General features: G+C 45.3%; 3 non-coding genes across 3 annotated transcripts; all 3 read right to left on the minus strand.

Moving 5' to 3' along the window:
- Positions 1-1,957: 1,957 nt before the first annotated feature.
- On the minus strand, positions 1,958-2,031 carry TRNAT-UGU (transfer RNA threonine (anticodon UGU)). The gene has a single exon. It is a non-coding gene; the product is annotated as a tRNA-Thr (tRNA).
- An 11,567-nt stretch (positions 2,032-13,598) lies between these two features.
- TRNAT-UGU (transfer RNA threonine (anticodon UGU)) lies at positions 13,599-13,672 on the minus strand. The gene has a single exon. It is a non-coding gene; the product is annotated as a tRNA-Thr (tRNA).
- A 604-nt stretch (positions 13,673-14,276) lies between these two features.
- On the minus strand, positions 14,277-14,350 carry TRNAT-AGU (transfer RNA threonine (anticodon AGU)). The gene has a single exon. It is a non-coding gene; the product is annotated as a tRNA-Thr (tRNA).
- Positions 14,351-15,028: the final 678 nt, after the last annotated feature.

Genomic DNA, 15,028 nt, shown 5'->3' on the forward strand with positions numbered 1-15,028 from the left:
TTCATTACCAGATATTCGCAAAATGCCAGTGCCTGATCTGTGACCTTCAATAAAAATGCAGCAAAAAACTTTTTGACCATGTTCTCAGGATCTGTCACCTGGAGGAAGGATTTTATGTAGACGAGGTGGCCGAGTGGTTAAGGTGATGGACTGCTAATCCATTGTGCTCTGCATGTATGGGGTCAAATCATGTCCTCGTCGGTTTCTATGACTTTGCAACTTGCCTTGTAGATTCTTTATTGTCAGCATATGGAGTGGATGCTCCCACCATGGCAGTTTTCTATTTTCGATTCAGAAAGGTGCCTCATGTGACCTATCAACCAGGCATTAGTAATCCTGCATTGTTTTTCCATTTCTCTTGCATGGTGCTTAATGCTATCCAGTAAAGAAGATGAGGACATTTCCTTCTTTTGGGCATTCAGCCAGCATACATATTTTTGACTTTGCTCGGACATTCTTAGGACTGTGGGATAGACAAGTTTGAAGTCCCATATGATTGAACGTCTACTTCTTGGTATGAAAAGCTCAAAATTGCAAAGAAAGAAAGGCGCTGATTCGAACACAGGATTTCCTGTTTACAAGACAGGTGCTTTAATCAACTAAGCCACAGCACCACGATGAACCACACCTAAAAGTCAGAAAATGGGAATTGCTATGCAATGATTAAAATGTCTACAAAATGCTGTGTATTGACGGAGCAGTTGCAGCTTGCATTTTTTGAGTTACGGTCCACTCAGCCCGTGCTTGATATGTGACCTTCAATGAAAATGCAGCCAAAGACTTGTTGATCATGTTGTCAGAATGTCTCACCTGGAGTGGTTGCCTTTTATAGACGAGGTGGCCGAGGGGTTAAGTCGATGGACCACTAATCCATTGTGCTTTGCATGCCTCTTTCAACTTGGTATCTTGCTTTGAAGATTTTTTATTGTCTTTGCAGGCATGGGAGTTTTCTATTTCCAATCCAGAAGGGTGCGTTACGTGACCTATCAACCAGGCCTTAGAAATCCCGCCTTGTTTTTCAATTCCTCTTGCATGGTGCTTAATGCTATCCTATAAAGAAGATGAGGACATTTCTTTCTTTTGGGCGTTTAGCCAGCATCCATATTTTTTGACTTTGCTCGGACTGTCTTAGGGCTGTGGGATGGACAATATTGATGTCAGATATGATTGAACATCTGCTTTTTGGTATGAAAAGCTTAAAATTTAGGGGGAAAAAAAAGGCACTGCTGAAATTTTAACTCAGGATCTCCTGTTTACTAGACAGGCGCTTTAACCAACTAAGCCACAGCACCCTGTTAAGTCTAGCAGAAAAGCCAGAAAATGGGAATTTCTTACACAATGATTCAAATTTCTACAAAATGTTGTGCATTGATGGAGTGGTTGCAGCTTGCATTTTTTCACCAACTTGGAGTTAAGGTCCCCTCAGCCAGTGCCTGATCTGTGACCTTCAATAAAAATGCATCAAAAAACTTTTTGACCTTGTTCTCAGAATCTATCACTTGGAGAGAGGAGCTTACGTAAATGAGGTGGCCGAGTGGTTAAGGTGATGGCCTGCTAATCCATTGTGCTCTGCATGCATGGGGTCAAATCCCATCCTCGTTGGTTTCTTCTACTTTTTACGACTTTGCAACTTGCCTTGTAGATTCTTTATTGTCAGCATATGTAGTGGATGCTCCCACCATGGCAGTTTTCTATTTTTGATTCAGAAAGGTGCCTCATGTGACCTATCAACTAGGCATTAGTAATCCTGCATTGTTTTTCCATTTTCTCTTGCATGATGCTTAATGCTATCCAATAAAGAAGATGAGGACATTTCCTTCTTTTGGGCATTCAGCCAGCATACATATTTTTGACTTTGCTCGGACATTCTTAGGACTGTGGGATAGACAAGTTTGAAGTCACATATGATTCAATGTCTACTTCTTGGTTTGAAAAGCTCAAAATTGCAAAGAAAGAAAGGCACTGCTGAGATTCAAACTCAGGATCTCCTGTTTACAAGACAGGCGTTTTAACCAACTGAGCCACAGCGCCATGACGAACCTTGCCTAAAAGTCAGAAAATGGGAATTGCTATGCAATGATTAAAATTAGAGATGAGAGAATCGAAGTTGACGAACCCGAATTCGTTATGAATTTCATGAAAAGTTGGATTCGCAACTAATACGAATATCGCCGCGATTCTATCGCGCAAATCGCTTCATTAAACTCCATTTTACAGTGTTCCAGGCTATTGGAGACCTAAGATGGTGGATCCACATGTGAGTACATGGGGCAGGGGATTATGGGAGGGCGGGAAACAGCGGCGGGAATAAAGGTAGGCGGGCTGACCCTGAATCACATGTGAGATGCAGCCTGACCCCTGTGATGTAACAGCCCTATATAATCGGCGGCCATCTTCCCTCTGGTCATTTCTTCTATGCACGAGATAGGGAAAGGAAGTGAATGCACGTCTGTGTGCTGATCGCATACAACAGTGTTATACAGCATCCGACCGCTACGAGTAGCGGGGACATCAGCATTAGGGAAAGATACAGGGTACAGTGTTGCTGCAGTTCTGACCGAGAACGATTCTAGCAAAATCTCGTATTCTCCTTACTCAATATAGCAGGCATAGAGGTGCTGCATAGCAGTCACCTGCGTCATAGATCTCACAGCTGTTTTATTTGTATGGAGCATCTAATCTCCTCTTTTTTCAGCCCAATTGAGTTTTTTTCTGTTGCTCCACAAATCTGATTCTCACAATTGTGTGACAGAGTGCAATTTAGGGTTTAATCCCTGTAAAAACAATTTTTCTGTGGTGCTGCCCAGTTGGGTCCTGCTGCTGTTCAGAAATAAGTCATATTAGTGAGGACTTTAGTGCCTTTTTACCATTTTTCACCTGTTACTCTCTGTCCTTATCATTGCAAAGGACCTACATACAAGCAAATAGCTTACCATATACCACCTTTTTTTCTGTCTCTGTGCTAAATTCAGTGTTATACCACACGTTATACACCTGCCGGTGTATGAAAGAAAAAGAAAAAGGTTTTCCTGCATACAAATACGCATAACAGTGGCCTTATCATTGCAAAGGGCCTACATACAAGCAAATAGCATACCATATACTACCTTTTTTCTGTCTCTGTGCTAAATTAAGTGTTATACCACACGTTATACACCTGCTGGTGTATTAAAGAAAAAAAAAGTTTTTCCTGCGTACAAATACGCTTAACAGTGGCCTTATGATTGCAAAGGTCCTACATACAAGTAAATAGCGTACCATATACTACCTTTTTTTCTGTCTCTGTGCTAAATTCAGTGTTATACCACACGTTATACACCTGCCAGTGTATGAAAGAAAAAAAAAAGTTTTTCCTGCGTACAAATACGCTTAACAGTGGCCTTATGATTGCAAAGGGCCTACATACAAGCAAATAGCGTACTATATACTAACAACAAGAAACGTGGTCTCAAATGGCTGGAGGTGCTCAACCCCAAATGCAGTTGTGCATTTATACTGGGGGAGCAGATCCTGCCCTTGTAGTACGTTGCTAAGGGCGATCCCCAGCATAAAAATGCATACAATGGAGGATGCCTGCAGCGGACTACAAGTGCCACAATAGAATGCTACATTCGTACATTCTATTGTGGCACTTGTAGTCCACTGCAGGCATCCTCCATTGTATGCATTTTTATGCTGGGGATCGCCCTTAGCAACGGACTACAAGGGCAGGATCTGCTCCCCCAGTATAAATGCACAACCGCATTTGGGGTTGAGCACCTCCAGCCATTTGAGACCACGTTTCTTGTTGTTTGTTTAAATTTTATATTTGGAGGTGTGTAAACTCCAAAATTAATGCGCCTTGAATATCTTCAAGGCAGCATTAAGGTAGCACCTGTGAGGCCAGGCACCCATATTAGCCAACTCAGGTGGGGCTTGCAGCTTGCCTCCCTCCTCCCATTGCATGTGTGCTCAGTCACGCTGGAGGGTATCTGGGAGGAAGTTGTGAGTCGACCGAATGCTGCCATAATTGCCCACTGGCCCCTGTTTTGCTTATCAAGCACAGGTAGGATTAGCGTAGGTCTCGCACCATCTTGAGAAACCTTGGCGTTGGTGTGCGGGCTCTGGTGTGTCCTTCATATTAGGATACACTGGCGAATGTCTCAATTTTAACATCAGTGTTGAGGGATAGCCAATGTCATTGTATACATCTACCACAGTAGTGCACCCATATTCCTGTAGCATACTATATACTACCTTTTTTTCTGTCTTTATGCTAAATTCAGTGTTATATCACACGTTATACACCTGCCGGTGTATTAAAGAAAAAAAAATAGCGTACCATATACTACCGTATATACTCGAGTATAAGCCGAGTTTTTCAGCACCCTGAAGGGGGTGTGTGGGATGATTACAAGGGGATGATGAAGGGGGGGTGGGGATGATGACAAGGGGATGATGAAGGGGGGGGGGGGTGGGATGATTACAAGGGGATGATGAAGGGGGGTGGGGATGATGACAAGGGGATGATGAAGGGGGGGGTGTGGGATGATGACAAGGGGATGATGACAGGTGATGATGATGAGCGTCTGGATGATGACAGGCGGTGATGATGATGAGGATGTTAATGACGGGGGTCTGGATGATGACAGGGGGGGATGATGTATTTCCCACCCTAGGCTTATACTCGAGTCAATAACTTTTCCTGGGATTTTGGGCTGAAATTAGGGGCCTCTGCTTATACTCGGGTCGGCTTATACTCGAGTATATACGGTCCTTTTTTTTTTTTTTTTTTTTTTTTTTTTTTTTTTTTTTTTCTGTCTCTGTGCTAAATTAAGTGTTATACCACACGTTATACACCTGCCGGTGTATTAAAGAAAAAAAAAGTTTTTCCTGGGTACAAATATGCTTAACAGTGCCCTTATCATTTCAAAGGGCCTACATACAAGCAAATAGCGTACCATATGCCACTTTTTTTTTCGATCTCTGTGTTATACCACACGTTATACACCTGCCGGTGTATTAAAGAAAAAAAAAATTTTTTCTGTGTAAAAATACGCTTAACAGTGCGCTTATCATTGCAAAGGGCATACATACAACCAAGTAGTGTACTATTTAGTACCTGTATTTCTGTCTCTGTGCTAAATTCAGTGCTATTCCACACATTAGTATACACCGGCTGGTGTATACAACAAAAAAAAAGTTTTTTTCTGCGTATAAATACGCTTAACAGTGCGCTCATCATTGCAAAGGGCATACATAGAACCAAGTAGTGTACTATTAACTACCTGTTATTCTGTCTCTGTGCTAAATTTAGTGCTATTCCACACATTAGTATACACCTGCTGGTGTATTTAAAAAAAAAAGTGTTTTTTCTGCGTAGAAATATGCATACCAGTGCGCTCATCATTGCAAAGGGCATACATACAACAAAGGAGTGTACTATTTAGTAACTGTTATTCTGTCTAGGGCCTATATACTTTGAAAGGACAGCTGTAAGTAATCGCCTGCTGCTGTTCTATACCCTCATAAACACATTAAGTATGTCAGGCAGGGAAGTGCCAGGACGTGCACAGAGAAGGGGCAGAGGCCTACATACGTCTGGCAGAGTTGGCAGCAGAATTGGGTCGAGTGGCAGCAGGAGTCGCAGCAATAGGCCTGAGCTCCCGTTAACACCCAGCGGTCGTGTCGTTAACCCATCTCTCCTCGTCAATTGGTTTGCACACTCATCCCCATCATCACAAGCGACATCTGCCAATCCCAGTCAAGAATCGGTGGGTTCCTCAGGCACAACTCTCAGTTGGCATGGCCCGGGAGCAGTCCCTGTAATCCCATTGCCTTTGTCCTATGCTGTTCCCTCTCCCAAAGAAGTATCTCAAGCTTTGGGTTCAGCGCCACTATTTAGTGAGGACGATGTAATAGAGGACAGTCAGCAGCTAATGGGCAGCCAAGAATGTCAGAAGACATGCGTCGCTTGCTCCGCAAGGCGGGCAAGTAGTGATGCGGAGAGTGATGTGGGAGGCGGTGTTTCAATTGTTCAGGGTCCTGAGGCAGACACTGATGTGGAATACGAGGAAGACATCAGTGACGTGCACACATCTTTTGATGATGATGAAGCCGATCGCAATTGAGAGCCGGGTGCAGAAGCCGGGGCTTCATCATCATCAGAAGAAGAGATTTGCTCTTTGTCTATGAGGCAGCAAGGCTGTAGCACGGTTGGCAATCAGCGTGGTGGTGGCAGTAGTGGAAATTCAGGAGCCAAACGTGCCAGGGGGAGACCACCTGCTTCGCGGCAAGCTACCATTCAGGGAGGTAGTGGAACAGGGGTTCCTGGAGACGGCGCCAATAGCCGTGAAATAGTGCGGACTGCGGGTGGGAAAATCAGCTACTCTGCGGTGTGGTTGTTCTTCATAAAGACCTTAGCGTAGTCACATGCAAAATCTATCGGCAGAAAGTGAAGCGTGGCCAGAGTCCCAATCTCGGCACCACGGCCTTGCGTCAACACATGATTCGCCACCATAAAGCGGCCTGGGATAACCGTGGCTCCGATGTAGTGATCCAGCCTGCCGCATCACCCAGTGGCCATCCGCTCCCTCCGTCATCCAGCCAAGGCTCCACCACCTCAGCCGAAGGGAGCATTGTGTCAAACCCTCCTTGTGCTCCTGCTTCTTCCGCTCATAGTCAGCCATTCTGCCAACAATCAATCGGCGAAGCCATGTCCAAGAGACAACAGTATGCGCCCACTCATCCAACGGCTCAGAAGTTGAATGTGCTCCTGTTCAAGTTGCTGGTGTTGCAATCCCTCCCTTTCCAACTGGTGGACTCTGCAGCTTTCAGGGAATTGATGGCTTGTGCCGAGCTGAGGTGGAGAGTCCCAAGCCGTCATTTCTTTGCGAATAAGGCAGTACCAGCCCTGCATAAGTTTGTACAAGAGAAGGTGGGCCAGTCCTTGAGCCTGTCGGTGTGTTCAAAAGTGCACGACATCGCCGACGTGTGGAGCTGTAACTACGGGCAGGGACAATACATGTCTTTTACGGCCCACTGCGTAAATGTTGTTCCTGCACAGCCACAACAGCAACTTGGACAGGTCACACCGCTTCCTCCTCCACGCTCTCGCTCCCAGGCAGTTGGTCCTTTTACAGTGTGCGCCTCCTCCTCCTCCCCCGTGTCCTTGGCCTCCACTGCACGTCCAAATCTCGGTGGCCCTTCATCGTACCACGTGTGTAGGGCACAGCGGTGTCAAGCCGTCCTTCACATGGTGTGCCTTGGCGAACGGAGTCACACAGGGAGGAACTGCTAAAATTCATTAGGGAAGAAATCTGAGTATGGCTTACTCCACGAAAACTGGAAATGGGAACCATGGTGACCAACACTGGGAAGAACATTGTGGCCATGATGCGACAAGGAAGTGTGAACCATTCACCCTGCAAGGCACACGTGTTGAATCTGGTTGTGAAGAAATTCATCAAGTCTTCACCCCATTTGCAAGACTTCCTGACAATGGCAAGGAAACTGTGCATGCACTTCAGCCACTCGTACACCGCCAAGCACACTTTGCTTGAGCTGCAGCGTCAGAACGGTATCCCACAACATAGTCTCATTTGTGACGTTGCCACGCATTGGAATTCCACCTTCCATATGTTGGACAGACTATACGAACAAAGAAAAGCCATCACGGATTTTTTGATGATACAAGCAGATAGGAGTACACCCCTGTGTAACTTCAATGTGAACGAGTGGCAGCTCGTACGTGACACCTGCCGTTTGCTGAGGCCCTTTGAGGAAGCCACATTTTTTGTTAGTCGCTCTAATTATGCCATGAACGACGTAATTCCACTCCTACATTTACTCCAAAAAATGATTGAAAACATGGCTGGTCACGGCAATGGAGACTTGCACCTACATCAGAAGGCTACATGAGTCCTGTGGGGGATGAACTAGAGGAGGATAATGAGGGGCAGAGCGGAGCACAGTTTACGGGGGATGAGATGGCCAGTGTTTCTGGTCATTGGACAGGAGAGGAGGAGCAGGAGCAGCCAGAGGAGCTGGAGGGTTATTACGAGGGAGGCGAGACAGAGGACCCAGACACACCGTGGCAGTATGCAGTGGAGATGGAGGCAGGTAGTCCCAGCAAGTCACTGTCACAAATGGCAATATGCATGCTGAGTTGCTTACGTAGTGACCCCCGAATTGTCAAAATTGGTCAGCGCGATGACTTCTGGATCTCCACCTTATTAGACCCTCGCTACCGGCCCAGAATGGGGGCCTTTTTTACACCCAATGAGAGGGAGGACAAACTGACCTACTACAGGGAGCTTCTACGTAGTCGGTTGGCCGATGCCTATCGGCCACATGGTCCATCCACTCCCAGGTCTGACTCGGGGGGCCCTCTGCGCTCACCTTCCACTGCCACGGCTGTTGGGGAGGGGTGGCAGGAGCAGTACCGGCTCAATCAGAAGCAGCCTGAGTCTACAGTCGTTGATGAGTAGCTTCCTTCAGCCGCATAGTGAAGCTACTCATCAGCAGCAGGTGGACATGGAGCAGGACCTGAACCAGCAGGTGGTGGCTTACCTCGACATGACCCTGCCAACAACCGTTGAAGATCCGCTGGACTTCTGGGCAGCCAAACTCGATTTATGGCTGCAAATAGCGGAGTTTGCCCTGGAAAAGCTGTCCTGCCCGGCCAGTAGTGTGCCATCAGAGCGGGTGTTTAGTGCGGCTGAGGCCATAGTCACCCCAAGGCGAACTCGTCTGTCCAATAAAAATGTGGAGAGACTGACGTTTGTCAAGATGAATCAGGGATGGATCAGCCAGGATTTCCAGCCACCAATGACAGATGGGTCTAAGTAGATTGACCATGCTCCTACAACAAAATGTTCTCTATTGTGGTTGGTTATGAAACCCTCTGGGGCAGACCTGGGAATTGTACGGCCCGCTTGCCACATACGGCCCTTTGATTGGCTATGACCGGCCCGCGTTGATTGGGGGACAACTATGCTGCCTAATCTGGCTGACAGCTATGCTCCTAATCTGGGGGACATCTATGCTGCCTAATCTGGGGGACATCTATGCTGCCTAATCTGGGTGACCTCTATGTTGCCTAATCTGGGGGACAACTATGCTCTTTATCTGGTGGACATCTATGCTGTCTAATCTGGGGGACAACTAAGCTCCTAATCTGGTGGACATCTATGCTGCCTAATCTGGGGCACATCTATGCTGCCTACTCTGGGGGACAAGTATGCTCCTAATCTGGGGGACATCTATGCTGCCTAATCTGTATGACATCTATGCTCCTAATCTGGGGGACAACTATGCTCCTAATCTGGGGGACATCTATGCTGCCTAATCTGGGGGACAGCTATGCTCCTAATCTGGGGGACATCTATGGTGCCTAATCTGGGGGACATCTATGCTGCCTAATCTGGGTGGCCTCTATGTTGCCTAATCTGGGGGACAACTATGCTCTTTATCTGGTGGACATCTATGCTGTCTAATCTGGGGGACAACTAAGATCCTAATCTGGGGCACATCTATGCTACCTAATCTGGGGGACATCTATGCTGCCTAGTCTGAGTGACATCTATGCTGCCTAATCTGGGTGACATCTATGCTGCCTAATCTGGGGGACATCTATGCTGCCTAATCTTGGGGACATCTATGCTGCCTAATCTGGGGGACAACTAAACTCCTAATCTGGTAGACATCTATGCTGCCTAATCTGGGGGACAAGTATGCTCATAATCTGGGGGACATCTATGCTGCCTAATCTGGGTGACATCTATGTTGCCTAATCTCGGGGACAACTATGCTCCTAATCTGGGGGACATCTATGCTGCCTAATCTGGAGGACATCTATGCTGCCTAATCTGGAGGACATCTATGTTGCCTAATCTGGGTGACATCTATGCTGCCTTATCTGGGGGACAAGTATGCTCCTAATCTGGGGGACATCTATGCTGCCTACTCTGGGGGACAAGTATGCTCCTAATCTGGGGGACATCTATGCTGCCTACTCTGGGGACAAGTATGCCCCTAATCTGGGGGACATCTATGCTGCCTAATATGGGTGACATCTATGCTGCCTAATCTGGGGGACAACTATGCTCCTAATCTGGGGGACAGCTATGCTGCCTAATCTTGGGGATACCTATGCTGCCTAATCTGGGTGACATCTATGCTGCCTATTCTGGTGGACATCTATGCTGCCTAATCTGGGGGACAAGTATGCTCCTCATCTGGGGGACATCTATACTGCCTACTCTGTGGGAAAAGTATGCTCCTAATCTGGGGGACATCTATGCTGCCTACTCTGGGTGACATCTATGCTGCCTACTCTGGGGGACAAGTATGCTCCTAATCTGGGGGACATCTATGCTGCCTACTCTGGGGGACATCTATGCTGCCTAATCTGGGGGACAACTATGCTCCTAATCTGGGGGACATCTATGCTGCCTAATCTGGGGGACATCTATGCTGCCTAATCTGGGGGACATCTATGCTGCCTAATCTGGGGGACATCTATGCTGTCTAATCTGGGGGACAAGTATGCTCCTAATCCGGGGGACATCTATGCTGCCTACTCTGGGGGACAAGTATGCTCCTAATCTGGGGGACATCTTTGCTGCCTAATCTGGGGGACAACTATGCTCCTTATCTGGGGGACAACTATGCTCCTAATCTGGGGGACATGTATGCTGCCTAATCTGGGTGACATCTATGCTGCCTAATCTGGTCGACAACTATGCTCCTTATCTGGGGGACAACTATGCTCCTAATCTGGGGGACATGTATGCTGCCGAATCTGGGGGACAACTATGCTCCTAATATGGGGAAAACTGATGCTTCTGGCCTTGGGCCTATAATTTTTTGAAGTTTAGCAGTAGCTAAATACATGCTTAATGCAAATGTCAACATTGATCTTTAAATGTAAGGGGTTATGAAACCCTCTTGGGTACTGCGAATGACTGCTCCAGACTCATTCTGTGTCTTTCACAAACTACTTGCCTCCCTGGTGCCTCAGGCCTTGGGCCTATAATTTTTTGAAGTTTAGCAGTAGCTAAATACAGGCTTAATGCAAATGTAAACATTGATCTTTAAATGTAAGGGGTTATGAAAACCTCTTGGGTACTGCAAATGCATGCTCCAGACTCATTCTGTGTCTTTCAGGAACTACTTGCCTCCCTGGTGCCTCTGGCCTTGGGCCTTAAATTTTTGGATGTTTAGCAGTAGCTAAATACATGCTTAATGCAAATTTCAACAATGATCGTTAAATTCTCGGCGCTCTCCCAGGGCCTTCTCCTACCCCGCCAGGGCCGATCCGAGGACCTCACTAACCAACTCACTAACTAATCCAATCGCTTATAGTGACGGGCGGTGTGTACAAAGGGCAGGGACTTAATTAACGCCAGCTTATGACCCTCACTTACTGGTAATTCCTCGTTTTAAGGTTAAATAATTGCAATCCCTATCAAGAACAGGTTTCAGCATGCAACACGCACCTGTCCTTGAAAGATAGAGACACGCTAATCCGTTCAGTGGAGCGCTAGGGCGGCCCAGGACATCTGAGGCCATAACACACCTGTTATTGCTCGATCTCGCAATTGATCGGGCAAGGTAAGGGGTTATTAAAGCCTCTTGGGTACTGCTGAGGCCTACTCCTGACTGCTCCTGGTGCAATGTATGGGGTCATTAAACACTCTTGGGTAGTGTTATTGTTAAATTTACTGATAATTTTATCAGTAATAAAATTTTATTTTGCAGAATGCTAACCGTTACACAACGGAAAGCTTGTTGCGTGTGATTTTTTAATGAAAAAAAAAAAAATATATATATATATATGGAGAGGGATTAACTCTGCTTAATCATTTTTGGCGATTAGAATCCTTTTGTGATCTGATCTTTTGGAGACAGATGCGCTTACACACATGTAATCATTTTTTAACCAAATTTCAAACATTGTGTGGTTTATTATTTTCGAGAAGAATGTCTTTTGGTGGTCCACCGTCCTGCATTATAGTCTTCTGAATTGCTGTATATGCGCTTGTTTTAAAAAAAAAAACAGGTATTTTGTCTGACAATTTCAATAAAATGTTGCGTTTTTTTGGGGTGGATTGTGAAGCCCGGGTGTGTACTCGTGCATCAGCCAACTCCAGGCTGTGTCTTTCAGGCAATCTATGGGTTCCTGATGCCGCAGAGGTGGGGCCTGGGTCTGGGAATTTAAAATTTTTGGATTACGGGTGCTATCGGTAATAAAATTGAATTTTCCAGAATGCTAATCGTTACACAATGGAACGCTTTTTGCGTGTGATTTTTTAATGAAAATTAAAAAAATAAATAAAAATACGGACAGGGATTAACTCTGCTTCATCATTTTGGGCGAAAAAAGTCCTTTGGTGATCTGATCTTTTGGAGACAGATGCGCTTACACACATATTGAATTAGTTTTTGTAAAAAAAAATTCAAACATTGTTTGGTTTATTATTTTTGAGAAGAATGTCTTTGGGTGGTCCATTGTCCTGCATTATAGAGTCTTGTGAACTGTTGGATATGCGCTTGTTCTTACACAAAGGTATTTCTTTAAAAAATTTCTAAAATGTTGTTGTTTTTTGGAGGGGATTGTGAAGCCCGGGTGTGTACTGGTGCATCAGCCAACTCCAGGCTGTGTCCTTCAGGCAATATATGGGTTCCTGATGCCGCAGAGGTGGGGCCTGGGTCTGGAAATTTCTCATTTTTGGATAGCGGGTGCTACCTATGAGAAATCTTTGTCAAAAATGTCATATATTGTGTTGTTTTTTTTTTGGGGGGGGGGGGGATTGTGAAGCCCTAGTGTGTAGTGTACTAGTGCATCAGCCAACTCCACGCTGTGCCATTCAGCCACTATATGGTGTCCTCAAGCTGCCAACACCTCCACGCTGTGCCATTCATCCACTATATGGTGTCCTCATGCTGCCAACACTTCCACGCTGTGCCATTCATCCACTATATGGTGTCCTCATGCTGCCAACACCTGCACGCTATGTCATTCAGTCACTATATGGTCTCCTGAAACTGATGCCACCACCAGGCTCTGTCATTGTGCTGCTGTGCGGCAGGGATTCTAAGAGCGATGCCGATAATATACATGCTATTTTGAATAACAGTATTATTTCACTACCGCAGCACACTCCATATGCGTTTTAGGACACAGCAAAGTGTTCTATACCCTTATAGAGGCTGTATGTAGGCTAGAAATAGCCTTTTTTTAATATTGATTCGCCGCGAACAAATTCAGATCGAAACATACTTTTCGGGAAAATTCCGAATCAAATTTTTTAAAATTCTAATTAAAAGGTTTACAAAATGCTGTGTATTTCTATTTCCAATCCAGAAGGGTGCATTACGTGACCTATCAACCAGGCCTTAGAAATCCTGCCTTGTTTTTCAATTCCTCTTGCATGGTGCTTAATGCTATCCAATAAAGAAGATGAGGACATTTCCTTCTTTTGGGCATTCAGCCAGCATACATATTTTTGACTTTGCTCGGACATTCTTAGGACTGTGGGATAGACAAGTTTGAAGTCACATATGATTGAACGTCTACTTCTTGGCATGAAAAGCTCAAAATTGCAAAGAAAGAAAGGCACTGCTGAGATTCGAACTCAGGATCTCCTGTTTACAAGACAGGTACTTTAACCAACTAAACCACAGCACCATGACAAACCATGCCTAAAAGTCAGAAAATGGGAATTGCTATGCAATGATTAAAATGTCTACAAAATGCTGTGTATTGACGGAGCAGTTGCAGCTTGCATTTTTTTTAGTTACGGTCCACTCAGCCAGTGCTTAATATGTGACCTTCAGTGAAAATGCAGCCAAAGACTTGTTGATCATGTGGTCAGAATGTCTCACCTGGAGTGGTTGCCTTTTAAAGACGAGGTGGCCGAAGGGTTAAGTCGATAAACCGCTAATCCATTGTGCTCTGCATGCCTTTTCCAACTTGGTATCTTGCTTTGAAGATTTTTTATTGTCTTTGCAGGCATGGGAGTTTTCTATTTCCAATCCAGAAGGGTGCGTTACGTGACCTATCAACCAGGCCTTAGAAATCCTGCCTTGTTTTCCAATTCCTCTTGCATGGTGCTTAATGCTATCCTATAAAGAAGATGAGGACATTTCTTTCTTTTGGCCGTTTAGCCAGCATCCATATTTTTGACTTTGCTTGGACTGTCTTAGGGCTGTGGGATGGACAATATTGATGTCAGATAGGATTGAACATCTTCTTTTTGGTATGAAAAGCTTAAAATTTAGAGGGAAAAAAAAGGCACTGCTGAGATTTGAACTCAGGATCTCCTGTTTACTAGACAGGTGCTTTAACCAACTAAGCCACAGCACCACGTGAAGATCAGCAGAAAAACCAGAAAATGGGAATTTCTTACGCAATGATTCAAATTTCTACAAAATGTTGTGCATTGATGGAGTGGTTGCAGCTTGCATTTTTTCACCAACTTGGAGTTAAGGTCCCCTCAGCCAGTGCCTGATCTGTGACCTTCAATAAAAATGCAGCAAAAAACTTTTTGACCCTGTTCTCAGAATCCATCACCTGGAGGTATGGGCTTATGTAGACAAGGTGGCCGAGTGGTTAAGGCGATGGACTGCTAATCTGTTGTGCTCTACATGGATGAGTTCAAATCCCATCCTTGTTGGTTTCTTCTACTTTTTACGACTTTGCAACTTGCCTTGTAGATTCTTTATTGTCAGCATATGCAGTGGATGCTCTCATCATGGCAGTTTTCTATTTTTGATTCAGAAAGGTGCCTCATGTGACCTATCAAAAAGGCATTAGTAATCCTGCATTGTTTTTCCATTTCTCTTGCATGGTGCTTAATGCTATCCAATAAAGAAGATGAGGACATTTTCTTCTTTTGGGCATTCAGCCAGCATACATGTTTTTGACTTTGCTCGGACATTCTTAGGACTGTGGGATAGACAAGTTTGAAGTCACATATGATTGAAAATGCTGTGTATTGACGGAGCAGTTGCAGCTTGCATTTTTTGAGTTATGGTCCACTCA

Source organism: Hyla sarda, chromosome 6 (assembly GCF_029499605.1).
Source record: "Hyla sarda isolate aHylSar1 chromosome 6, aHylSar1.hap1, whole genome shotgun sequence".
Taxonomy (NCBI): domain Eukaryota; kingdom Metazoa; phylum Chordata; class Amphibia; order Anura; family Hylidae; genus Hyla; species Hyla sarda.